The 25,507-nt window shown below is 35.2% G+C and overlaps 1 pseudogene; it reads left to right on the top strand.

Annotated features, from left to right (window-relative positions):
* The window catches only part of LOC101552274 (glutaredoxin-3-like), a 39,430-nt pseudogene that overhangs the window by 4,304 nt on the left and 9,619 nt on the right, over positions 1-25,507 (top strand).

Raw genomic sequence — 25,507 nt, 5'->3', positions numbered from 1 at the left:
ATTTGTACCATCATTATTTATGCCATTTTTCTTAAGCAAAAGTTTGATTTCCTCCTTATCTTATATAACATTATCCTGGAATATCTTCCTCTATTTACTTTCCCCAGTCTTCTTAACTCCCAGCCTCCTCTCGCTTCCAGACTACATGACACAATCAGACACAACATTCTTTTACCATCATTGTTTCAATAACAATATAATAAGTATACTGAACAGACGGGAGAACAGGATTTCAGCTAACGAAAATACATACAAGAAGCAGTCCAGAATAGAGTTGTTTTCAAATATTTTTTGTTTTCATGGTGTCAACTCTCTAATTGGAAATAAAGTACAAATCAATGTCCCAAAGAGAAATTTTCATATTTGGTATATCAAAATTTATATTCCATTTCTTCAACAGCATAATGATCCAAACAGTTTCACAATTTACAGTTTTAGAACATTAACTTGGCCATTGTTAACATGCTCCAAACTTTTACTTATGTAACAAACTATGTGGTGACAATATAGTCCAAATCAATTGTTATAATTAGCTATGGAATTTTTTCATATAAACGTTGCAATACCCTGGCGAGAGAGAGAGAATATAGCAGGTAAGAAGCTTGCTTGCACAAAGCTGACCAGGTTCATTCCCTGCCATCTCGTATGTTCCCCAAGTATTGCCAGGAATGATTTTTGAGTAGATGCTCAGGAGTAAACCCTGAGCTTCGCCTCATCTGGCCCTGCCCCATCTCCCCACACACACAAATTGCAATGCCCAGGCCTATTTATTTTTGAATGGAAAAGTCAAAATGTATTTTACATGATATAATTTATATTATTTAATGGAATTCTGCTTTCCTTAGCGACTTCACTCAGACTCAACATAAAGCTCTGACAAAGTGCAATCCATTTCAGAACAGGTTATACTATTCTCGATCTTTGGCAGTTCATAGTAATCCAATAATTTAAACTTTATTCTCATATAGAATGAGCATCCATAGATATTTTAAAATTTGTTCTAATTTTACACTAAATTTATGATATAATTTTGACTAATAACTTCATTGAATTATTATACTATTATATTAAATCGTTATAATTGCCATAGCAAAAATAGACCACCAGAGCTTAAATCTTATTGTCTTGAAGCTACACTATGTCTATATTGCAACTTTATTTCAAGTAAAAAATGATTAGGCCCATTAGATAGAAAATTAATTTAGGAATTCCATATTGGTAAAGTAAAATATTAACTTTAGATACTTTTCTTTTCCTCTTCAAGTTAATTCTTTAAAAAATGTAAATTCAAACTCACATGTCAATAAATTAGGCCTCATTCATCAAAAATATTTTTATTTACCCAATTATACTTTATGTAGTTGCAAGCATAAAAGTAATATTTCTTTAAGCACACACTTTGATTGGTTGATAATTTGCCATGTAATGCATATTCTTCAGTAGTTTAGTTAGTATCCCTTTCCCCTTGCATTATCTAGTTTCTATGCTCCCACTGCCTTCAATTCGTCTAATGCATATTTGACCTTGTGTAAATATGCCCCCCTTTGAAACCAATGTCCCTTCCTCCTCAATTGCCCACCCCCTAGCAGGTATAAGCATTGCTTCTCAAGTCTTACCTATTTTCTGATCTTGCAATAGTATCAGATTTCTTAGATACTGAATCCTACATCCCAAGGGACATAGTCTGAGAGTGTGAAACATGCCTCTTTTCTTTTTGTTAACATACTTAATATTAATTTTTCATAGCAAAGTACCCAGACAAAGAAGCTGGTAGTTTTCTTTAATACTCAAAATCAGAGCAACCATGTCTGCACTGCAGGCCTCTGCACCAGAGCTTGTGACTTCTGCATGTTATATTTTGCCCCCAATTGTCTGTTACATAGAATGCCAGTGGATATAGGCAGTTTAGGTACCACGCCAGGTGCCTCTGTGCATTTGGATTTTTCCATCTACTAATCACAAGGGGATACACAAGAGTCAGGGAGAAAGACAAGTCCCACACAAGGCATTTGACAAAATTATTTTGCTAACCTAGTTTATGACTGTATTATGTTTCTCATTATGTTAATCTACAAAGTGATGTATATTTTCCTAAACATGCCACACATTCTGAATTTAGGGTTTAATTCATTTTTGCAAAAATAAAGTGTACAGTTTCTTAGTAAAGTACACTTTCACTTTGAAAACCTTATTTAATTTTAAGTTGAATAAGCATCTCATTTTTTCTAAAACAAAATGTTATCTTGAAGTACACAATCCTAGTTAAATATGTTCAGTGACTGCATGGCTGCATTTTTTTTTCTAACAACGTAACAGAAGAGTGATATTATAACCACATACTGCCAAATATATGTATACCCATCTATCTTCAAATAATATTTTCTATTACATAATTTAACTAGTAGAAAATAACTGGTGACCTATCATATAAAATGCACATTTTATACATAATTTTTAATGTTTTTACAATTTTTAATTGGGAGCGATAGCACAGCGGTTGGGCGTTCACCTTTCACACGGCCGACCCAAGTTAGATTTCTCTGCCCCTCTGGGACAGCCCAGCAAGCTACCAAGAGTATCAAGCTCTCGGAACAGAGCCTGGTAAGCTACCCGTGCATACTGGATGTGCCAAAAACAGCAACAATAAGTTTCTCAATGAGGTACGTTACTGATGACTGCTCTAATGAATCCATGCGCAATGGGATGACAGTGACAATGACAGTGACAGTGACAATTTTTAATATTCTGTATTAACATATTTTCAAGTTAATAAAACTAATATCTCAGAATAAAACTCTTTAATAATGATATAAACAGTGAATAGAAGAATCAGATTTACCATCCATAATTTGACCCCAAAATTATTTTTACTGCTAAACATTTTAAGTTTAATTTACAGAATAAACTTATACTCACATTTACTTTTATATATTACTTGGTTTTCCTATTTTATTTTATTATTTTTTAATCAATTTATTCTTTTATTGAATCATCATGTGGAAAGTTACAAAGATTTCAGGTTTAAGTCTCAGTTATACAATGCTCAAATACCCATCCCTTCACCAGTGCACATATTCCACCACCAAGAATCACAGTATACCTCCCCCCTCCCCCCCCACCTCTCCAACCCCCCACCCCGCATGTGTAACTGGTAAATTTCACTTTACTTTCACTTTACTTTGATTACATTCAATATTTCAAAAAAAACCTCACTATACTTGATTTCTAGTTTCTCCCCCATAAAGTCGACCTGCTGAAAAGGAAGCATTTGATAATTTGTTTTCCATTGCTGAGAATGAAGAGATATGAGGTCGAGAGGTGCACTAGCAGCCCCACCGTTTTGGATTTCTGTATTTTAGTAACTAAGTCCAGAGAAATATCTGACAGAAATTGCAACATTGTAAGCTTGTACCTCTCAGCTACTTTATATTCCACATATGAGTGCAATCTTTCTATGTCTGTCTCTTTCTTTCTGACTCATTTCACTCAGCATGATACTTTCCATGTTGATCCACTTATATGCAAATTTCATGACTTCATGATTTCTGACAACTATGTAGTATTCCACTGTGTAGATATACAAGAGTTTCTTTAGCCAGTCATCTGTTTTTGGGCACTCTGTTTTTTTCCATATTGTGGCTATTGTAAACAGTGCTGCAATGAACATAGAAATGCAGATGTCATCTCTACTATACCTTTTTGCCTCTCCGGGATATATTCCCAGGAGTGGTACTACTGGGTCAAATGGAAGCTCAGTTTATAACTTTTTGAGAATTGTCCATATTGTTTTCCAAAAGGGCTGAACCAGTCGGCATTCCCACCAGCAGTGAAGGAGAGTCCCTTTTTCCCCATATCCACGCTAACACCGGTTGCTTTTGTTTTTTGGATGTGGGCCAGTCTCTGTGGTGTGAGATGATATCTCATTGTTGTTTTGATCTGCATCTCCCTGATGATTAGTGATATTGAACATTTTCTCATGTCCCTCTCAGCTATTCGGATTTCTTCTTTGGAAAAGTTTCTGTTTATTTCATCACCCCATTTTTTGATCGGGTTGGCAGTTTTCTTCTTGTGGAGTTCAACCAGTGCATTGTATATCCTTGTTATCAACCCTTTAACGGATGGGTACTGCGTAAATATCCTTTCCCATTCTGTAGATTGTCTTTGTATTTTGGTCACTGTTTCTTTTGAGTTGCAGAAGCTTCTTAGTTTGAGATAGTCCCATTTATTTATCTCTGTTTTCACTTGCTTGGCCAGTGGCGTGTCAGCTACTTGGTTTTCCTATGTTAATGTAAATTCCATATCACTAAATCCTAAGTACCACTTGGTATTTCTAAGTCAATTCATCGATATTTTATCTGAAATGCTTAGAAGTTATTATTATTTTTTTGTGAATCAACACTATATCTCTGGATAATTTTTTCTCCAGCACAAGTGTTGGGGCCAGACTAGGCCGTCAGGATGAGCCGGTGTAGACTGTCCCGCAAACGGACAGGAACATGAAACCCATGAAAATGGGCAAGATTACTCGTGTGTCCTGACTGGTTTGGATGAGGCTGAACATCTCTTTCTTTAAGCTGCCTCCAGTAAATAACGTAAATTTCAGTATACCAAAAGAGTCAGTCTTCTTCTTCTCACAGATCCCAGGGGCTTGCCCAGACTGTCTTTGACAAGCAGATCCCAGGTGTTTGCCCAGCTTGTCTTTGGTATGCAAACTCCAGGTGCTTGTAGCCCAGGAAAGTTTTCAGCTTTGTATTTCTTTCTGGAGGCCAAACCTCACTGAAAGTCACTGATTTGCAGACATAAGGAAACATGTATGCCTACTGCCTCAGTGTGCTTCCTGATGATATCACTCTATTGAGCCCTTTAAAGGTATGTAAGGTAGGATAGTAATGAAAGGAGATCTCAAGACCTCTACCTTTTGTCACAGGGTCTTAGCGAACCCGCGATCCTCCATGAAAATAATTTCTCTCACATTCCTTGTCTCAGCGCCTCCAACTGAACAAATATTCACAGAACATGCAAGGTTATCCAGATATTTACTATCTGTTATACAAAAAAATAGTTTAAAAGACAATTTACATATTTTCCAGTTTAACTCAGAATTAGAAGTTCCCTACTGTTAGTCATTTAGAAAGTAAGTACCAATTTGAAATGACACTTTTCTCCCTCTTGTAATACTTTCAGTTATACACTTCTTGGCATTTTATTAAGGGTGAAAAACCTTGTTGTTACTCATTTTAGGGAATGAAATAAAGAACTATATTATGGAACATACATGATATAGATTGGGGAAAAACAAATTCAAGTAGCTCTCTAACTAGATCCGTTCTTGTGTCTACCCTGGAAAGGTTCTTAAAATTTTTAATTTAATTGAAAAATTTAACTTTAAAAATACATCATATAATAAACATTGCCACAATGAATACAACACTTGTTGAAATAGTAAAGAATATATAATATAGAGCAAATTGAATTAAGTAAATTCCCAGTTATTTAAATTCTATTTTACTCTTGAATTGATTAAATTAGAAAAAAACAAAAAAATTATTATAAAAATAATAAAACCTGGAAGACAAACTTTGAAGCCAGAAAAATAGGGCAGGTGCATGTCAAACACTAGTTCCATCCCAAAACCACATGGCTCCCTGAGCATCACTGGGTGTGGCCATGAAGGGCCAAGGTACCACAGGGTTGGCCCTGGTACACCCGACCCTACCCAGCTCCATGAGGATAGCATCCTTGTACCCTAATCTGAATAACAGACCTGCCTGGACAAATCTCTCATGGACTTAACTCCAGGTGACAAGTAAGAAAGGAAAAAATTAAGATAAATTGCATATTTAAACCAAAAATGTCTTGGAAGACTAATAGTAAAAATTATTAAGAATATGACAGCATAGGGCTGGAGAGATAGTTCAGCAGTCAGGGTATTTGACTTGCACATAATCAACCAGGTTAGGTGCCTGGCATTCCATACAATTTCTCAATCACTGCCTGGGGTAATTCCTAAGTGCAGAGTCAAGAGTAACCCCGGAGTATCATTGGGTTTGGCCACTCACCCAAAAATATATAAGCAAAACAGAAAGAAGAATATCAAATAACTAAAATGAACTTTTTTTTCTTTTCTAAATAAGAGTCAGATTTGTATTGAATGGTAGGTTCCAAGGATACACTGTGTGCATGAGACTGGATTGAAATAGGGTCATTTGAATTATGTTGTCTTATCCATAAGTCAACTTACTCTTACTCTTTACTTTTGTTTGTTTAGTCTTGCAATATCCTCTGTCTCTCTCTCGCTTTCTCTTTCTCTCTCTTTAAGTTACTAGAATAGATATTTGCAAATCTGAATTGTATATTTATTTTAACTAATTGTTATTTTCTTTTAGTTTTATTTTATTGATTGACTATTTGATATTTGATCCACAACCAACTATATTTTGGACTTACTCCTGTTTTTGGTGAAAATTACCACTGGCAGAAGTTGGAGGCACATATGGAGTTTGGGGAATAAAACCTGGGTCAGCCATGTGCAAGACAAACACTCTACCCTCTTTTCAATTTTCCTATGTACTATTGTAGCACTGTACCACTGTAGTCCCATTGTTCATCGATTTGCTCAAGTGGGCACCAGTAATGTATCCATTGTGAGACTTGTTGTTATTGTTTTTGGCATATCGAATAAGCCAAGGGTAGTTTGCCATGTGGGCAGGATACTCTCAGTAGCTTGCTGTGCTATCCGAGAGTGAGGAAGGAATCAAACCTGGCTTGGCTGCATTCAAGGCAAATGCCCTACCCACTGTGCTATCACTCCAGCCCATGCACTATTACTTTAACAAATTACTGTGTTAGCTTCCCTCCAAAGAATGGCCATTTTGGGGACAATATAGAAAAGACAGAAAGAAGTAGAAGTGCTATTAAGTGTGTATAGAAAAAGATATCCTCATTCACAGTTGTGGAGATGTAAACTGGTCCAGGATCTGTAAAAACTAAGAGCATTTACTCAAAAGAGTTAAGAAAAAGAACCATTATGTGATTATGCAATAACACCCTAGGTATCTAAGTGAAGCATACCAAAACAAACATTGAAAACAGTTATGCAATACTACCTTAATTGCAAGGCTATTTTCTTTATTCAAGATCTGAAAGCAACCCAGTGACTCAACAACAGATTACCGGTAACAGAAGTATGCTTCCGCAGTGGAAAACTAGTCAGATTAAAATAAACAGGCAAACAAAAAGCAAAACCAATTAAATCTTGTCACTTCATACAAGATAGATTGAATTGCAAAATGTATCAGGAGGAAAAGAGATAAATTCTGAATGATGTCACTTAAATATGGCATATAAAGAAAGTCAGGGGAGTGGCCATCCCCAGGTAAAAAGGTAAAACAAATCGTTGACTGTGACCAGTGCACTGAGGAGACCTGAAAGGGTGGAGCTTGTGCTGAAAGACTCAGTTAATTGTAATGAAGGCATTGTTGGTAATTTGGTAGGAGACATTGCAGCAACATTGTATCTAAAGCACATAAATATTTACATGCTGGCAAATCACTGTTACCTCAATAATAAACAAATTTTCAGAACTATATTTGTTTTCTATTATTCTTTAATGCTTTAAAATTTGTTGAATTATAGTTTTTCATGGGACCAGAGCGAAAGTACAGTGGGTAGGGCATTTGCCTTGTATGCTGCCGACCCGAGTTCAATTCCTTCATCTCTCTGGGAGAGCCCAGCAAGCTACCATCCCGCCTGCAGAGCAGAGCCTGACAAGCTTCCAGTAGCATATTCGGTATGCCAAAAACAGTAACAAGTTTCACAATGGAGACGTTACTGGTGCCTGCCTGCTCAAGCAAATCCATGAACAATGGGATTACAGTGCTACAGTGCGACCGTTTCTCCTGCCTTACATAGGGTACTATATGTCATTTTAACTACTTCCTTTACTTACTTTACACAACATTGAAAAGAAATATATAAAATAATTCCTGAAATACTCTCTATATCTGTATATTATAAATAAAATTCCAATAAAACTGCAATAAAACTTTCTGGGTGAGAATATAATAACTATAATAAGAATAAAAATATACAGATTAATGGACCATGATCATATTTAATTTAACTTCATTCAGATTTTATAAGTCTTCATAGCTGATCGTGCTGACTGTGCTCTAGAATCAGACTTCACTGTCACTGACATCCTGTTGCTCATCAATTTGTTCGAGTGGGCACCAGTAATGTCTCTTATTGTGAGACTTGTTACTGTTTTGCGCATATCGAATATGCCACGGGTAGCTTGCCAGGCTCTGCCATGCAGGTGAGATTCTCTCGGTAGCTTGCTGGGCTCTCAGAGAGGGGCGGAGGAATCGAACATGGGTTGGCCGAGTGAAAGGCGAATGCCCCGCTGCTGTGCTATCGCTCCAGCCCAGAACCAGACTTAAATCTCTTATTTTGTTACTGAACCGTAGCTACAAAACATGTTTTTCTTATTGTCTATATTAAAAGATATGTCATTGAATAATTAAATTTTATTTTTTAAATATATTGACATGTATTTAAAGGAGCAACGGATCATTATTATTTAAATTGTTGTATAGAAGCATAAAATGAGCTTTAAAACTGACCTTAGTTTTGGGATTTGTATAGTAAATTTTTGTAGTATCCCAAATTGAAATAAAAGTAATGAAGGGTGTTCAATAGGTAAGGATAAAAGCTTGAAAAGTGAAAGAAAATAAAAGGATAATACAAAGAACATAAACATATGTAAAGAAGTAAGAAGTGAAAATGTGTATATGTTTAGTATGTATTTTGTTACAGAGGAAGGAAGGAAGGAAGGAAGGAAGGAAGGAAGGAAGGAAGGAAGGAAGGAAGGAAGGAAGGAAGGAAGGAAGGAAGGAAGGAAGGAAGAAAGGAAGGAAGGAAGGAAGGAAGGAAGGAAGGAAGGAAGGAAGGAAGGAAGGAAGGAAGGAAGGAAGGAAGGAAGGAAGGAAGGAAGGAAGGAGGGAGAGAGGGAGGGAGGAGGGAGAGAGGGAGGAGGAGGGAGGGAGAGAGGGAGGGTGGGAGGGAAGGAGGGAGACAGACAAATTTAGTTTAAACATTAGCTGGTGGCAAATGATTCCAAACTCCCCTTGCTTTGTAATTGTTTTTTAGAATTTAGTATTTGTTCTTTAAAACTGGATAAAAGGATGTTATCCTATTAACAGAAAAGCAACTGCCTTCCACATACTATTCAGGGCTGTTTTTTTAAAAGTGGTAATTTCCACCAGGCTTGATTTTCACTAGAAGGTCTCCTTCTATTTGCAAATCAGATTGAACCTCTCCTCAGAAAGTAAAGCTTTTTAACCTTGCAGCTCTTATCACAGGAGTTAAAGATCAACCACTGCCAATAAAAGAAAATTCACAGGAGTACATCCCCATAGAGATCCAGGCAGCTTCAAGACTAGTACTTCAAAACAAGTAATTTACTTTTATAAACAGCATAAATAAAACGGAAATAGAAAGAAGTTCACAGACTTACACATTTTCCTTTTTACAGCACTCTGGATATTTTATTTTATTTTTGCAGGAGGTCTGCAAGCTGTTATAGTGGCTTAACTCTGGGAGGTCTCCAAGCTGTTCAGGAATAATTCAAGTAAGTCAAGTATTACTCCCTGATGGCAGCTTTGTATAAAATATAGATTCCAGATGAACTTTGAAATCTGAATAACTATACATCGGAAACTTTATGAAACATCTTCTTTAAAAGATAAGAATGCTGATGATTTACTAATAAGTAAAACACATGTGATTTAAAAGACTTAGACTTCGTTCTTTGTTTTACTTCCAAATTTCTCAAGTACACCTTAACAAATTAATGATTGACTTCAATATTAGTTAATGTATTAATCAATACTATGTACATTAAAATAGATAAGCATAATGCTTCTCCCAAACTCATTGAGGATATTTTCTTATTAATAGATTATCTTTCAGGATTTCATAAATATTATAAAGCTTTTGGAAATACTTGTCTGTCATCTTACTTGATAACCTTGATAATAGTGCATCTTACTTGCACTATTTTCTTCCAGCGAAATAAAGACATAGAAAGTTCATTCACTTACCACTCCTGACATATTGTTTGTCGTGGAGAACTGACTATAATTAGAATCCAAGGTGAGTGTCCAATTTTTGCTTTGCTGATAGGGAATTGTATTCCACAAAGAAGCTTTCTAGACTAGAAAAAGTACCTACATTTTCTTATCATACTAAATCTCCAGAACAGAAATGTTCATTGCATTTTATATCTTCCCTTTAATTCCAATATCTTATATTTAGAAGACTGTAATACCTTCTTATGTTTTAATCTTACTATGATATTAAACATTTAAATACAAATTGAAAACCAGTAAAATAATTTGCTACTTCCAAAAATATGTGTTTCTATGCCAACCAATAAAATGTACTGATTGATGTTTTACTAAGCTTTATAAAATTATTTAAACGATTATGATATTTTTCATTGCACAGACATCTTTCTAATAGAATTAAATTTCAATGTGTCTACTCAGCACAAATTCTTGAAACATTTTTTACTAATATGTGACTGATCCTGTCTGATGCAAGGCTTTATAGGATCAAAGACAATTAACCTGTCTGATACTCTCTTACAGTTAAACATAAAAATAGCACTCAACATTGTCCCTAGGAGCTTGAGAGATAGTACAGAGGCCAGGCACTTTCACTGCAGAGTCGGCTTAGACCCAATTTCTGGCACCAGTGAACCCACCAGGACTGACCTCTGAGCACAGAACCAGGAAGAAAACCGGGCCACAGCCAAATGTGGCATAAAAGGGAAACAAAAGTGACTCTCAGTGACAATTTAAATATGAAAATATATCTAAAATTAATCTAATAAATTTTAAACTTTGGGAATATATTTCCTTCTAAAAGAATTTCCATTGGATACATGTAGCCAAAATGAAAACTTACCCAAAAAATAAACTCTAGTTTTTACTTTGCAAATTCAAAAAGAACCCAAATGAATTAAAATTTAAGTAAGAAATAAAATTATGTCCTAGAAAATTGTTGATAGGTTGTCACAAAATACTTGATTTTTGCAGGGCATTTTATATAATACGCATGAATGTCAAATATAACATGCATAGAAATGATCCTGAACTTAAAAAAATTGTTACTAGCTCTAATCCAGATGGTAAATCTTACTCTTACATGGTAGTTTATGTTCAATTGATTTTATCAAACTTCCTCGGAGAAAAAAATTTAGATTTGTTCTTTGTGACTTAACATATGATTAAATCTTTGCCATAATTTGATAAGTCCTTAATTATCTCTACAGAAACATTAACTGAAAATATCACCACACCTGGACAGTTATTTTTCCTTAACACCAAGGAATAGTTGTGGCATTTAAACCTTCCTACTAACAACATCAAATTCGTATTGACTTACCTATAATTTCATGATGAATATAGTACAGAACACAATTTCAGCATACTAAATAAATCATTTCTTTTTGTTTGTTTAAAATTGATAGGTAGCTGCATTGTACAAAGTTATGCATGCCAGGTGCTAAAAACAGGTGTTTAAAAGCAACCAAACAGATCATGAATTTCAAAATTGAGAAAACTTATATTTATTTACTGAAATATGTATTAAAATAAAGCCTTTATTTATATAGAATATATAGTTATAATAAATTATCCAAAGAATTGTTTATGTATATTATATCTGTATTCATTAGCACTGTATTATTAACTTTTAGCATACTATATTATATAATACAATGTAGTTTGTGTTTCTGAGTACATTTTTGAAAGTAAGGCATATGCCTTACCCGCTGTGAAATATTTTATTAACACGAATAATTGCTTAATACTAAGATGTTTTTATACATCTTAAAAATCAACAACTTAAAACTAAGTGAAACAAAAATTCTTAGAAAAACACTTTAAAGATTTTCTCAAACTTTATGATTAAAAAATAACTTCTATAGTAATTGTGTCTAACAAAAGACATGATGACTTGAATAATTTAGAACTAAATCCATAAAATGGATGTTTAGTCTCTAGTAAAAGATTCTGTGAGAGAGTTAATGTTTTACTTTAAAGTTGTTAAAAATATAATTTATCTATCTTGGAATTTCAACATTGTGAAATGAATTTGTCTAACTCACAAATTGACTATAAAATTTTCCATCTATTTTTTTTCTTCATGATAGCATGTATTATCCCATGAATCTATTTAATTTGAAACAATTTTATTTCTTCAAAATATACAATATGCATTTAACCTTTTTCGTACTGTAAGTCACATATAATGGTTGCCCTGTGTAAAACTAACTGCTTTCTTAACAATATTGTGTAATGAGATTGATCTTAGTTGCCCTTACGCCAACATCTTTGAATTCTTTATTCATCAACATGTATTCAGTACCGTCAAAAGAGTGCATGCCAAACAATAAGGAAACCTCTTATAAGCAAGAATAACATATATAACATATCCTTATGAAATGGAAGCTTATATTTTCAACATCTTCTGGTTCCGAAAGGAAACCACTAATATTCAGTGAAGAATGATCTTCTACGTGGTTTTCTAAACTATATCCACTGTATATATTAACAGATACATTTCGTTTTCTTAAATAGTCAAATATTGCTATTTTAAAAATTGTTAAGAAAATTATTCTCACTGAGAGGTCTTAAGTATAAACTTGCATTCCACAGATATGTATACAACAGAATCATTGTCAAAATTGAATAATATAGTAATATTAAGAAATGTAGTTCTAATGGCTATGTGGTGATACAATAATGATCACCTCTTCACTGTTACTCTTATTTTTTAAAAAAATGCCAAATATGCCCAATTTTTCTGCCAATAAAAGATCTTCCACAAATAGTAAACTAGAAATCAACAGAAATTTTTGAAAATTTCTGGAGATGAATATTTACTCTTTTGCATTCTTTTATATTTTATTTATCATGCATTCCATCTATACAAAATCTATATTTTTCATTTAAGTTAATGTTTTGAATTCGATCTGCTACTAAATATTTATAGAACATTTAAATAGAAATACACTTAATTGTGCTTTAAGTAGTGGTTTTATATTTTCATATATGTTGCCTAAAGAAATTGAACTAAAACCAAGGCATCTCTCTGATTTGTTATTTATTCCAAATAGAAAGACAAGATATATAATCTCTACAGAATGCACTGTAGCACTCTTGTCCTGTTATTCATTGATTTGCTCAAGCAAGCACCAGTAAGGTCTCCACTGTGAGACTTCTTGTTACTGTTTTTGGCATATCTAATACACCATGGATAGCTTGCCAGGTTCTGCCATACGGGCGGTATACTCTTGAGATCTTGCAAGGCTTTCCAAGAGGAACTGAGGAATTGAACCCAGGTCGGCCTCATGCAAGGCAAACTTCCTACCCGCTGTGCTATTGCTCCAGCCTATATTTAAAGGAATGATGCTATTGATTATACAATGAGTGGTTGTTTTGTCTGTAGCTTCAAGTACAAAATCATGCCCAAATTGTATTTTAATATTTTTGTTCTTATATTTTTCAAAATTTAATATTCACATATTTAATTTTTTTAAATGCTGTTTGTTTATTTTAGGACCACTGGACTTGGTGAGGGCTCCGAGCTCCAGATTTTTTTCTGAAAGAGTTCAGGTAGAGCTCGGAATCAAACTGGACCAACATAACACGATAAGCAGCTTAATCTTAAATTATCACTCTGGATTATCTATTTTAGTTTAATAATAAAATCTAAATTCACAGATTTTTGTAAATTGTTGGTTCTTTAAAAGAATAAATTTTACCCTTGTACTTTTTTTTTTAACATTTCTTGGGGGCTAGAGCGATAGCACAGCGGTTCAGTGTTCGCCTTTCACGTGGCCGACCCGAGTTCGATTCTTCCGCCCCTCTCAGAGAGCCCAGCAAGCTACCGAGAGTATGGACCCTGCACGGCAGAGCCTGGCAAGCTACCCGTGTGTATCGGATATGCCAAAAAGAGTACCAATAAGTCTCTCAATGAGAGACGTTACTGGTGCCTGCTCGAGCAAATCTGCACTCATTTGTGGAGTATAGAGTAACATCACATGAGGCTGACACCCAAAGACAGTAGATACAAGGGCCAGGAGGATTGCCCCATAGTTGGAAGCTTGCCAATGGGTAGAGCGGAGAAGGCAGATGGAATAGAGAAGGGATCACTAAGAAAGTGATGGCTGGAGGAATCAGTCGAGATGACAGATGTGTGCTGAAAGTAGATAATGGACCAAACATGATGACCTCTCAGTGTCTGTGTTGCAAGACATAATGCCCAAAAGTAGAGAGAGAATATGGGGAATATTGTCTGCCATGGAGGCAGGGGGAGGGTGGGGAAGGAAGGTATACCAGGGATCTTGGTGGTGGGGAACATGCACTGGTGGAGGGATGGGTGTTTGATCATTTTGTGATTGTAACTGAAACATGGAACCTTGTAACTATCTCACGGTGATTCAATATATTTTTTTTAAAATGTTTAGAAATGATGTAAGAGTAATTGCAGAAAACATTCAGTTTAAGACTTTATCTTTTACAATTCTTCACTTCTATATCCTACACTTTATTTTTCCCAACTTCCCAAAGATTTTCAATATGTCTCATAGTTACATAATGAAAGATAACCATTGTTATAAGAAAAAAATGAAAGCTTAAGATAAAATTTCCTTTGGGCTTCCTTATAGAGTCAATCTTCTGTTATGGATTTGTTACTTTCCAAATTTGAGAAGCTTCTTCACAGCTGAATTATGTTTTAAAATAATCAACCTATGGGGCTGGAGCAATAGCACAGCAAGTAGGGCATTTGCCTTGCATGCGGCTGACCCGGGTTCAATTCCCAGCATCCCATAGGGTCCCTTGAGCATCGCCAGGAGTGATTCCTGAGTGCAGAACCGGCAGTAACCCCTGTGCAGAGCCAGGTGTGACCCAAAAAGAAAAAAAATCAACCTATTCTTAGTAATATCTCTTAAAATGTAATGATTTCTAATGAAAACAACATTACTAGACAGAAATTTTAATTCAGAAACTCTGGTGAAGAATCTAGTTTGCATCAGAATAAGTAGAAAAAAACACAGGATGCAATATCACCCCCAAGCCAGCCTGAATTTTTGACACAAAAGCCCAAATAATGGGAATTCTAAGAAGCTACTATTTAATCCTCTTCAATTCTGGGAAACCATAGTAATGTCCTCATCATATTCATCGAAATGACAGTCGACTTTGTTATGTATCTTGAACTGCTATTGTATTACAATTAGAAGTCAGGGATGAGTGACCTCAAGCTCTATTAATTTTAGATCTATTCATCTGTGGAAAATTTACTAATATACTTATTATGTTCCTTTTGTCCTTCAACATCTTAATCTATTGAGCCATCAAGTTCTATTAATATGGTCCTTCTAATCTTTGGTTTGGATACATATAATCTGTGCAAAATTATATATTGTATTTATGTGTAAACCAAATACATTCAGAGGCACTCTGATATATTGGTTCATTTTATGGTAGTGTAACATAGCCATGAAAATTATTTCAATAAAAAGAATATTTAACAATTTGACTTGAAAATACACTAACAGGGCAGACTATAATCCTGACTTTCAGATTGTATTTTAATTTTATTTTGTTATTGTTCTTAATTCTCAAAATTTCTAGCTATAGTCACTGAATCTATCTGTCTCTGGCAGGTTAGACTTCTTAAGAGTAAACTTTAATAATGTCATGAGCAATATCTATACGCTTCAATAGGAATGCAGAGAGCTTAATGAAATGGAAGGCTGACCAGCTATTTTTCATTTTGTAAATTTGATTCAAATTTGCCTCAATATGTATTATTTCATCACACCTCTGGACAAATCAAATAATTTGTCTAATTAGTACTATATTATTTCAAATATAATTTAAGATTCACATTAAAGGAAGAGTTAAGATAATGCTCTCAGAACTTTGAGATGTATCTGCATGGCAAGTCATTAACACAGCCATAAAGAGATTGGTTACCAAAAACATTGTGGTAATTCTGCTAGTACCACATAATGACTATTTGATTATAAGTTAAGCATAATAATATGACTCGACTCAATAAATTGTCTTAAACAAATCATTAGAAACATAAAAACATTAAAAATCAGATAAATAAGTTTTAAATATAATTCTATTAATTGTGATGAATATATATATAATTATGCATATATATGCATGCATATGTGTGCACATATATACACATATATATGTGTGTACATATATATATATATATAAACACTTATATGTACATGGGCTAGAGTAAGAGCCCAGCGGGTAGGGCATTTGCCTTGCATGTGGCCGACCCAGGTCTAATTCTTCCATCCCTCTGGGAGAATGCTGCAAGCTACCAAGAGCAACCCACCTGCACAGCAGAGCCTGGCAAGCTACCCATGGCTTATTCAATATGCCAAAAACAGTAACAACAAGTCTCATAATGGAAACGTTACTGGTGCTCACTTGAGCAAATTGATGAACAATGGGCTGACAGTGCTGTAGTGCTATATGTACATACAAATTCCATTTGGTAAGAATACTAAAGGTAAATTTATAAAAGCAGAGTTTACCATTTTCTTGCTTTTAATTGCAGGTTATTTTTAGGCGTCTTACTGCAACTTGTTTTAGCAGTCCTACTTTAGTCTCTATAGGTTTTGCTGTATGTCTATATTGTATATGTATCACTGTGTCTGACACTCAAGAGGTCTTGGCCAAGCCAGATGAGATACAGAGCAGCCGAGTGTGAAAACTGCCCCTCTGCTCCTTAAAAACTATGATCTGGGAGGTCTACTAACCCATTTTGGCACCCAATGGCTTCTTATAGAAATGCATCTAGACTGTGAACTGAGCTAAAATGTCAGAAATCCAAAACCACTTGGCTGCGACAGCTCATATAATTTTCATTCTAAGCAATGGAAAACACATTATCAAATGATGCCTTTTCAGCAGGTTTGATTGTTGGGGGAAAATTCCAAATAATAATAGTGAGTTCTCTGTTGAAATAATGAAAGTATTCAAAGTATAGAGAGAATAAAGTGAAGATGGGGGGGTGGGTGTGGGGGTGTACATTGGGGTTCTTGATGGTGGAACATGTGCACTGGTGAAGAAATGGGGGTTTGATCATTATATGACTGAGACTTAAACCTGAAAGCTTTGTAACTTTTTTTCACGGTGATTCAATAAAATAAAAATAAAAATAAATAAAAAGAAGAGATCTTGACCAAAACTAAGGAAACTTGCCAATCCTTGAGTCACTGGAGTATGTTGACTTCAAGTAATCTTCTTCATGTTGGCCTCTTTAGCTGCAAAACAAGAAATTTGCATTATGTAATTTCTGATGTTTTTTAAACCTTTTTAAAATTCTTTGGCTTTTATAGATTTATTTTCTATTCTTTGAAAAGTAGGAAATTACTAAGAATCCCTTGACAAATGCACCGTTTTCTCTCTTCTAAATCTAAACTACCACCCTCATTCACTTTGTTTACCTCATTCCTCAAATTACCAAATGCTGAGTAGTTAGTGTTGCTTTTGATTATATTTTGAAGTGATATGCTTTTTGCATCATCCTTATTATTCTGTCCTCATTCTCTCTCCTTTCTACTCAGTCACCATATATTTTTCTTCATCCTGTTCTCCCTGTAAAATTCTCCCTGTTGACCTGAGAATCTTAATAACATGCACACATTACTATTTAAAATGTAGCACTGTAGCACTGTCATCCGTTGTTCATCAATTTCCTCGAGTGGGCACCAGTAATGTCTCCATTGTGAGACTTGCTGTTAGTGTTTTTGGCATATCGGGTACACCACAGCTAGCTTGCCAGGTTCTGCCTTGCCAGCAGGATACTCTCCATAGCTTCCCAGGATCTCCCAGAGGGACGGAGGAGTCGAACCCAGGTCAGCTGCGTGCAAGGCAAACACACTGCCCGCTGTGCTATTGCTCCTGTCCAATAGATGTGGGTAATACTTAATAAATATAGACACCGAAATGATGTCTACCATGTTGTGAGTGTGATTGCATTTGTATATCTGTTTCTTATAGCCAACCTTGAATCACTTGTAGTCCCGTTGATCTTTGATTTGCTCGAGCAGGCACCAGTAACGTCCCCATTTGTCCCTGTAGTGAGCTAGTACAGCTCAATGATATCTGCTCGGTCCAGGAACAGGAAGAGCCTCAAATTGTTCATTCAGAGATTTGATGAAGACAACTGACCATTTAGATGGTGGGTGGCCACTAGGTCTTCTGACGTCCCGTGGAATCCAGTTGGTAAAAGCTCTAGTCCAGTGGTCGTCTCTGAGTCGCATTACATGACCGGCCCATCTGATTTTTGATGCCTTGGCAAATGAGACAGCATCCCTGATTTTTGACCATCGACGGAGGTCAAAACTCCAGATTCCTTCTCTCACCTTGGTGAGACATGATATTCCCAGCATAGCTCTTTCCATTCCTCTTTGGGATACCCTAATAGCATTCTCATCCTGCTTGCATAGGGCCCAGGTTTCTGAGGCATATGTTAGTGCAGGAAGAATGGTGGAATCGAAATGATGTGACCGGAGTCAGAAGTTCTTCGTTCTCCTAACGAGCTCTTTGACACTCTTGAAGGCATTCCACGCTACTCTCTTCCTCCTGTGCAGTTCTGGCACCAAGTCATTCCTCATGTTGACTTCTCGACCCAGGAACACATAGCTGCTGCATTTGGAGATGTTCGTTCCATTGAGAGCAAATGGAACTTCAGGGACCAGTTTGTTTTTCATGAACATTGTCTTGATATTCAGCTACAATCCGACCTTTCCACACTCGTGGTAGAAGTCGGCTGCATTTGTGCCGCTTGGCTAATGTTTGGCATTATGAGAACAATGTCATCAGCAAAGTGGAGGTGGTGTAATTGCCGACCGTCTATCTTCACTCCCATTCCTTCCCATTCCAGTCGTCGCATGATGTTCTCAAGGGCGGCACTGAAGAGTTTCAGAGTATCACCCTGCCGCACCCCTCTCTTTACATCAATGATCACTTCCTTGTAGAATGGTGAGATCCTGGTGGTGAATCCACAATACAGCTCAAGGAGGATTTTTATATACTGAGTTTGAACGTCCTATTTGGCCAGGGCTTCGATGACCGCCTCAGTCTCAACAGAATCGAAGGCCTTCTTTAAGTCTTAAGTCGATGAACGTTATACAAAGCAGCATCTTGAACTCTGACGAAACTTCAGTGAGTTTGGTCACTGTGTGGATATGGTCTATTGTGCTGAATCCCCTTCGGAACCCGGCTTGCTTGCAGGGTTGTCCTTTGTCTAGTGTTGTGCCTATTGTATTCAGGATGACATGAGTGAACAACTTATAGATGACAGACAGCAGGCAGATTGGGTGATAGTTGCCAATGTCCTGGATGTCTCCCTTCTTGTACAACAGAACGGTCCTACTGTTTTTCCACTGGGACGGAACCTTGCATTCAGACAGTAGTGTGTGAAGAGTCGGGCAAGTTTATTGATGAGTACTGGTGGCAGATTCTTCAGGTGTTCGGGTCTGGTCTTGTCTGGACCAGGTTCTTTTCTCATATTTACCAGTACAGAATAAAAATGAAATCTTGCTAATAATCTGACAGGAACTTATTTAAGCATCGATCTTTCCCATTCAAAATTTCTTTCCAATTGCTCCATTCCAACTTAGAATGCTATTAAAATCAATGCCGAAATGAGCGCAAAGCCTTTGTTACAAATATTTAAGTTAGATCATTTAATTTCATTTCACATAGCAAGTTTGCATCAGTTTTTGGAGTAACAAAGCTTAATGAAAGTATGTTTATGACATAAATCATGGTTATAAATTAATTGAGAACAGAACAAGAGCAACGAGAGGGAGTTTCTTTATCCTCAACATTTAGCCTATTAACGTTAATGCAAAACCTCTAAATACTAGTATAATTACATTGAGTTATACAATATGCTAATTTCTTTGGTAGTTTAACACATGTTCTTAAAGAAAAGTATTTAGGAACTTATAAAAGGAAATACTTGACTAATAAAAGCCCTTACTAAAATACATTGTGAGTGAAAACCACATTAATTTGAATTTAAGGGATCTAGCATCTTTACTTATGCTGTCTAGTGAGAAACCTTTCTGAATTTACTGGGTGACTATTTTTATATATTCTCACCAGACTGTGTAAGGTAAAACTATAACCTCTATTCTAAAATGATTTGTTTTCAAACCCCATTTCAAATAATGATAGCTTCAATATAACTAAAGTTATGCTTCTTTGAATTTGTTGCAACAAACAGAAATGAGAAAACCATAAGTTTAATTATGAAGGCAATTTAAACTATGAGTCGACTGAGAAACTTTGATAATTTTTATTTTATCAATATGGAAATTATCTTTACATTTAGTTCTGGGAATCGTAGAATACCACTAGACTAGGATGATTATCTTGGCCACAAAAAAATCCAAACCTAGGCTTGTATTGTCTCAGGTGTAATATATAAAAAACTAAGTATATCTAATAAAAATTGGTCAATGTTACTTTCCCAAATAAGGGACATTGTAAGCTGTATCTAACCAAATATTGTATGTGCATTTCATCTATTTCTTCTTTAAAACGCCCTTTCTCCTACTCTTATCATTGCTTGAGCACATCAAACTACTTCAGTTTTCTTAACTTTAATTCAAATTAATTTTTATTCAACTAAGTTCATCAATATTTATATATGACTCAGTTCAACTTTTTTACATAATTACAGATATTATACGTTAATATAAGAAAACAAGTTCAAAGGTATGTACCAAAACAATTTCTATCCAAAGACTAAATCTTAAATTGGTGCTAATGTAAACCATGAGTTTCATAAAATTGAAAAATTATCAACTAAATAAAATTAATCAATAATTTAAAAAGTATTTGCATAATAGCATAAAACAATCAGAATGGTAAATTAATTTTATGATTATATTATTTTAAATTATTGTTTCATTATATAAAGGTTTGAAATGCAATATACTTTTTCTCTGAGTAAAGAGAAACAGAAGGAGAGGGACAGGTATAGAATCATTTTGTTCATGTGTAGAATATAACAAAACAGAAAAGAAATAGATACTGCCACAACGTAACCCTCTCTGAAAATTAGTGTTCACTGGGAAGTTTACCAAGGCCAGTGCAGATGGGACTAGCGTGGGAAAACTGGTACTGTGTGGAGGAAGATAACACTTTGGAACAGATTGTGATCCTAGAAAGTTTTATAAAGCATCATACAATCTGTAACATTAATAATATTGTAAATTATGATGTCTAAAAATAAAATGTGGAAGAAAAAATGTTATGGGATCCAAAGGAAAAGTACCTAATTACCTTTTATGCACCCAGCACCGTGCAAAGTATCTCACATCCTCATAAGTGTCTAGGAATGTAGCTCTGAAAGATCCTGAGCATCAGGAGGTATGACCTGATTATGGTCCTCACCACTGCAGGTCCAGCAGTGCTCCACCCTCCCTGTCAGCAATGAATCACCGGCCAAGTTGGTGGTGTATCAAAGAAAAAAAACCCAGATCACTCGTTGAAGAACCCCCCCCCCAAAAACCAAAGAACAGTATTTTTTTCAAAATGCACAACTTTCCAATCCTCCATAATAGTAAGCATCGAGAACAACTAAACCTTTAATCCAAACCGCTAAAAAATGGTTTTCATAGAATATTTTTAAAGATTCTACATGGCAGATGGAAAATAGAAAAATTTACTAATCATTTTTAAAATATAACTTTATACAGTCCTTCATTCCACTTGCACAAATGGTTAAGCTTTAAAAGTAACAGTTTAAACTTTGTACAAAGCACAAGACATTGGCTATCACAGCAGACAATGAATCCATTCACTGATCTCTAGATGTTCTGCTGTTATTCATGCTATTTACAGTAGATAGTATGGCCACCTGTATATTAGGACTTTTCCTCCGGAAATGATCAAGTGGACTGTTTGCTTCCGGCTCCTCCCTGTGTTTGGCTCAGGAGACCTCTCTTAAATCTGAGAACTGTCTTTCTTTTGACATTATGTTTCCTGGTGAACTTTGATATTCAACACCTGTTCTTTTCAAACGGAAAAAAATACATATTTATAAACTTCACAATTTCTAGTTCCAAGCAGCTGAAAACTACACCTGCATGAATGAATTCACACCAAAGGTGAAAAAATTGAAAACTGAATTAGGATCTAAAATATGCTTTCATTCTTCTGTCAACTATATTAAGCTTCTGGAAAAAAAGTGTTAGAATAAAACTTTTCTTGTTTTTTATTTTTTTCTGAATGTTGTAGTCAATGTACTGAATATTCTCAGATTGTACTTATCACTCTAATTTTCAGTACAGCATGCATCATAATTTCAACATTCCTTTGAAACTCTAGTAAAATCATAACATAAAAGTCTTACAATTTAATTGTATTAAAATTAAATAAACATTTGTTCTTTAAATTCGGCATTCATTAGATGTTAAAATTATAAATATACTAGGTAAAAAGCAAGATTTTAAAATGCCAAATCAATCCTTAATAATGACCATTAGAATAATTTATACAGCAGAGTTGGCATGGAATTAGATCTAATGTCTTTCAATGAGAGACGTTACTGGTGCCCAGTTGAACAAATTGATGAGCAATGGGATGACAGTGACAGTGACAGTGACCCTGTATATAATAAAATTATTAACTTATAAAATGGATAAAAAGGCACCATTTAAGGCCATAAATTAATTTCTATATTCGTCATGCTTTTCCTTACAACTATAAATCAATTTCTTTCTCCAATAATAGCATTTTGCTTTATTCTTGTGTTACAATTTCACTGTCACATCAAGGTTTAATTGTGTATCATTAAAATATGACACCTAAATAGACACATAATTCACCACCAAAAAATCTAGTCTTATCCATTACTCTTTTACTCAGTTTACCCACTCCCTTTAAGTGATTTTTAACTATTTTATTTATTTATTTATTTATTTGTCTGTTTGTTTTATATTTATTTTGCTTTTTGGGTCACACCAAGCGATGCACAGGGGTTACTCCTGGCTCATGCACTCAGGAATTATTCTTGTCGGTGCTAGGGGACCATATGCGATGCTGGGAATCGAACCCATGTCGGCTGCATGCAAGGCAAATGCCCTACCCTCTGTGCTATCACTCTAGTCCCTTGACTATTTTAAATTTAAATTTTAAATACCTAGAATATATGTACGTTCTGTCTGTAGGTTTTCTGGAACTTTTTGATTTATAAAAAGTATGGCACACTTAATTTACATGGGTTCTTCTAAGATCAGAAGATTTTACATTTCCAATAAAATGGTTTGGACCAAAATGTGGACTTAATCATTATATATTCAACCACAGCATGGAGTTCTTTTCCTACACTGAAGCCATTCAGCAACTGAACACTCATGCATAAAATATTTAATCTTGTCTTAAGGAGAGAGTTCAAAGGAGTTAATTTATACACTTTGCCTGTGAGAGTCCCACGTTTAATCCTCAATACCACATGAAGTGCCGTAAGCACAAATGGAAGCAAACCCTGATCAATGTGATGTGCCTGGAGTGCCCCTGAGCACCACTGGGTATGACTCAAAATATCAAAAGAAAAAGAAAGAAAACTATCTCAACATATGTGCAATGGAGTTCCTGTGAATGGTTTTATATTGTAGTGCTTGCCTTTAAAGTGTTGCAAGACCTTCACCCTCCACCCTAATATTGAATTATTTATAATGTAAAGACTTGATTCAGTTGGCTGGGTCAGAGCTCAGATGCCGGCTTGACCTACTCCTTACCAAGTAATTCTAGTGAGAGGCAAATCTGGACACTAGTTAAAATGGTAAGAACAGACTTTATTCGGCATTAGTATCGCAATAGGGAGAAGGGATAAGAGTGATTCGATCTGTGAAATAAAGGGAGAGTCACTGAAGTATGATGTGGAAGCTTTCCTCGGGCTTTGTTAACTCTGGATTATCTACTTTCAGACAGGAGTCAATGATTTTTAAGCGAAAGTCAGAAGCCCATTGAAATAGGGGTTTTTACTCCTGAGGTCCTGGAGGAGTCAGTCTGAAAATTATCTCCTGGAATGGTTGCATTCCAAAGAGCAGTATTAAGATGCCTGAGGAAATATTTTTTTGTGTGATAGACTTATTTCTAAAAGGATAGAGAAATTATTGTAAGTCGCATAATTTCTAGAGTAATGATTCTAAGACAGGACCCAGAAGTCTAATTTGGGGAAAACTGTAAATGTTGCTAACATCAATATGCTGTCTTGTGCCTGTATGTTAAGGGGACATAACATAAGGGGAATAAACCTGAGGGCAGGGTAGGTTCACAAACTACTCAAAACCATGCTATACTTTACTTAACTACCCCCTTCCTCCCTCCCTCCCTCCCTCCCTCCCTTCCTCCCTCCCTCCCTCCCTCCCTTCCTTCCTTCCTTCCTTCCTTCCTTCCTTCCTTCCTTCCTTCCTTCCTTCCTTCCTTCCTTCCTTCCTTCCTTCCTTCCTTCCTTCCTTCCTTCCTTCCTTCCTTCCTTCCTTCCTTCTTTCCCTCCTTCCTTCCTTTCTCTTTCTGCCAAAGTTGTGGGTTGGACCAAACTACCTATGTCCAGGGATCATACACTGTGCCAGTGATCAAACCTGCATCCAATGGTGTGCATTAAATGTAACTAAAAAACCCATACTATATGTCCCTAATCAGTGTGCACATATTTTAGTGTAATAAATACTTGCTAATGGTCTGAAGTTTTTAATAATATTGACAGGTGTTAGACTTTTAATTCTATTTTATTTAAGTGTTCACAATTTTAGTTTAAGATTAAAACTACCAGATGCTAAAAGGCGATGTTGATATAAAAGGTAATAGGTAAATATTTAACAAAGTATACGTACATAGCACATTTTGAACATTCTTTAAATTTTACTGATATTTTTGTAAATAATGCATTGATTAAATTTCAATTTTTAAACTGAAATATTGAAAGTTTATATTTTTATCCTAGATCTGAGTAAAAGAAAAAGTTTCAGCATACTGTACAGGAATAGCAGAGAATTATATTTATAGCATCAATACATATTAACGCATCATGTAAACTGGAAAATATCATTAGTGTTTGTGATTTTACTCTAACATCCAACAAATAAGGGAGTTGATAAAGCTCTATTTATAAGCACTTTTTGCCTAAAAGCTCTGTGTATTCATTAGGATAAGTGAATGATGCTATCAAATTATATTATCAAATTATCAAGTTCTGTCTGCATGTCATAAGATATACTTAAATCTATATAACATGTCAAAGATTCAGTGTTTCCCCAAATTTGAGAGTAAAAAGAAGGATGCCTTTACAGAGATGAAATCCATGGGTATGAAAGGGATATTTTTCATTTCATAATGATTGAGAGCAGATACAATGTACCCTAAATTTATTC

The sequence above is a fragment of the Sorex araneus genome, chromosome 5, assembly GCF_027595985.1.
Source record: "Sorex araneus isolate mSorAra2 chromosome 5, mSorAra2.pri, whole genome shotgun sequence".
Lineage (NCBI taxonomy): Eukaryota > Metazoa > Chordata > Mammalia > Eulipotyphla > Soricidae > Sorex > Sorex araneus.
Note: the sequence above shows the minus strand (reverse complement) of the source record. Positions and strands in the feature narration are given on the sequence as shown.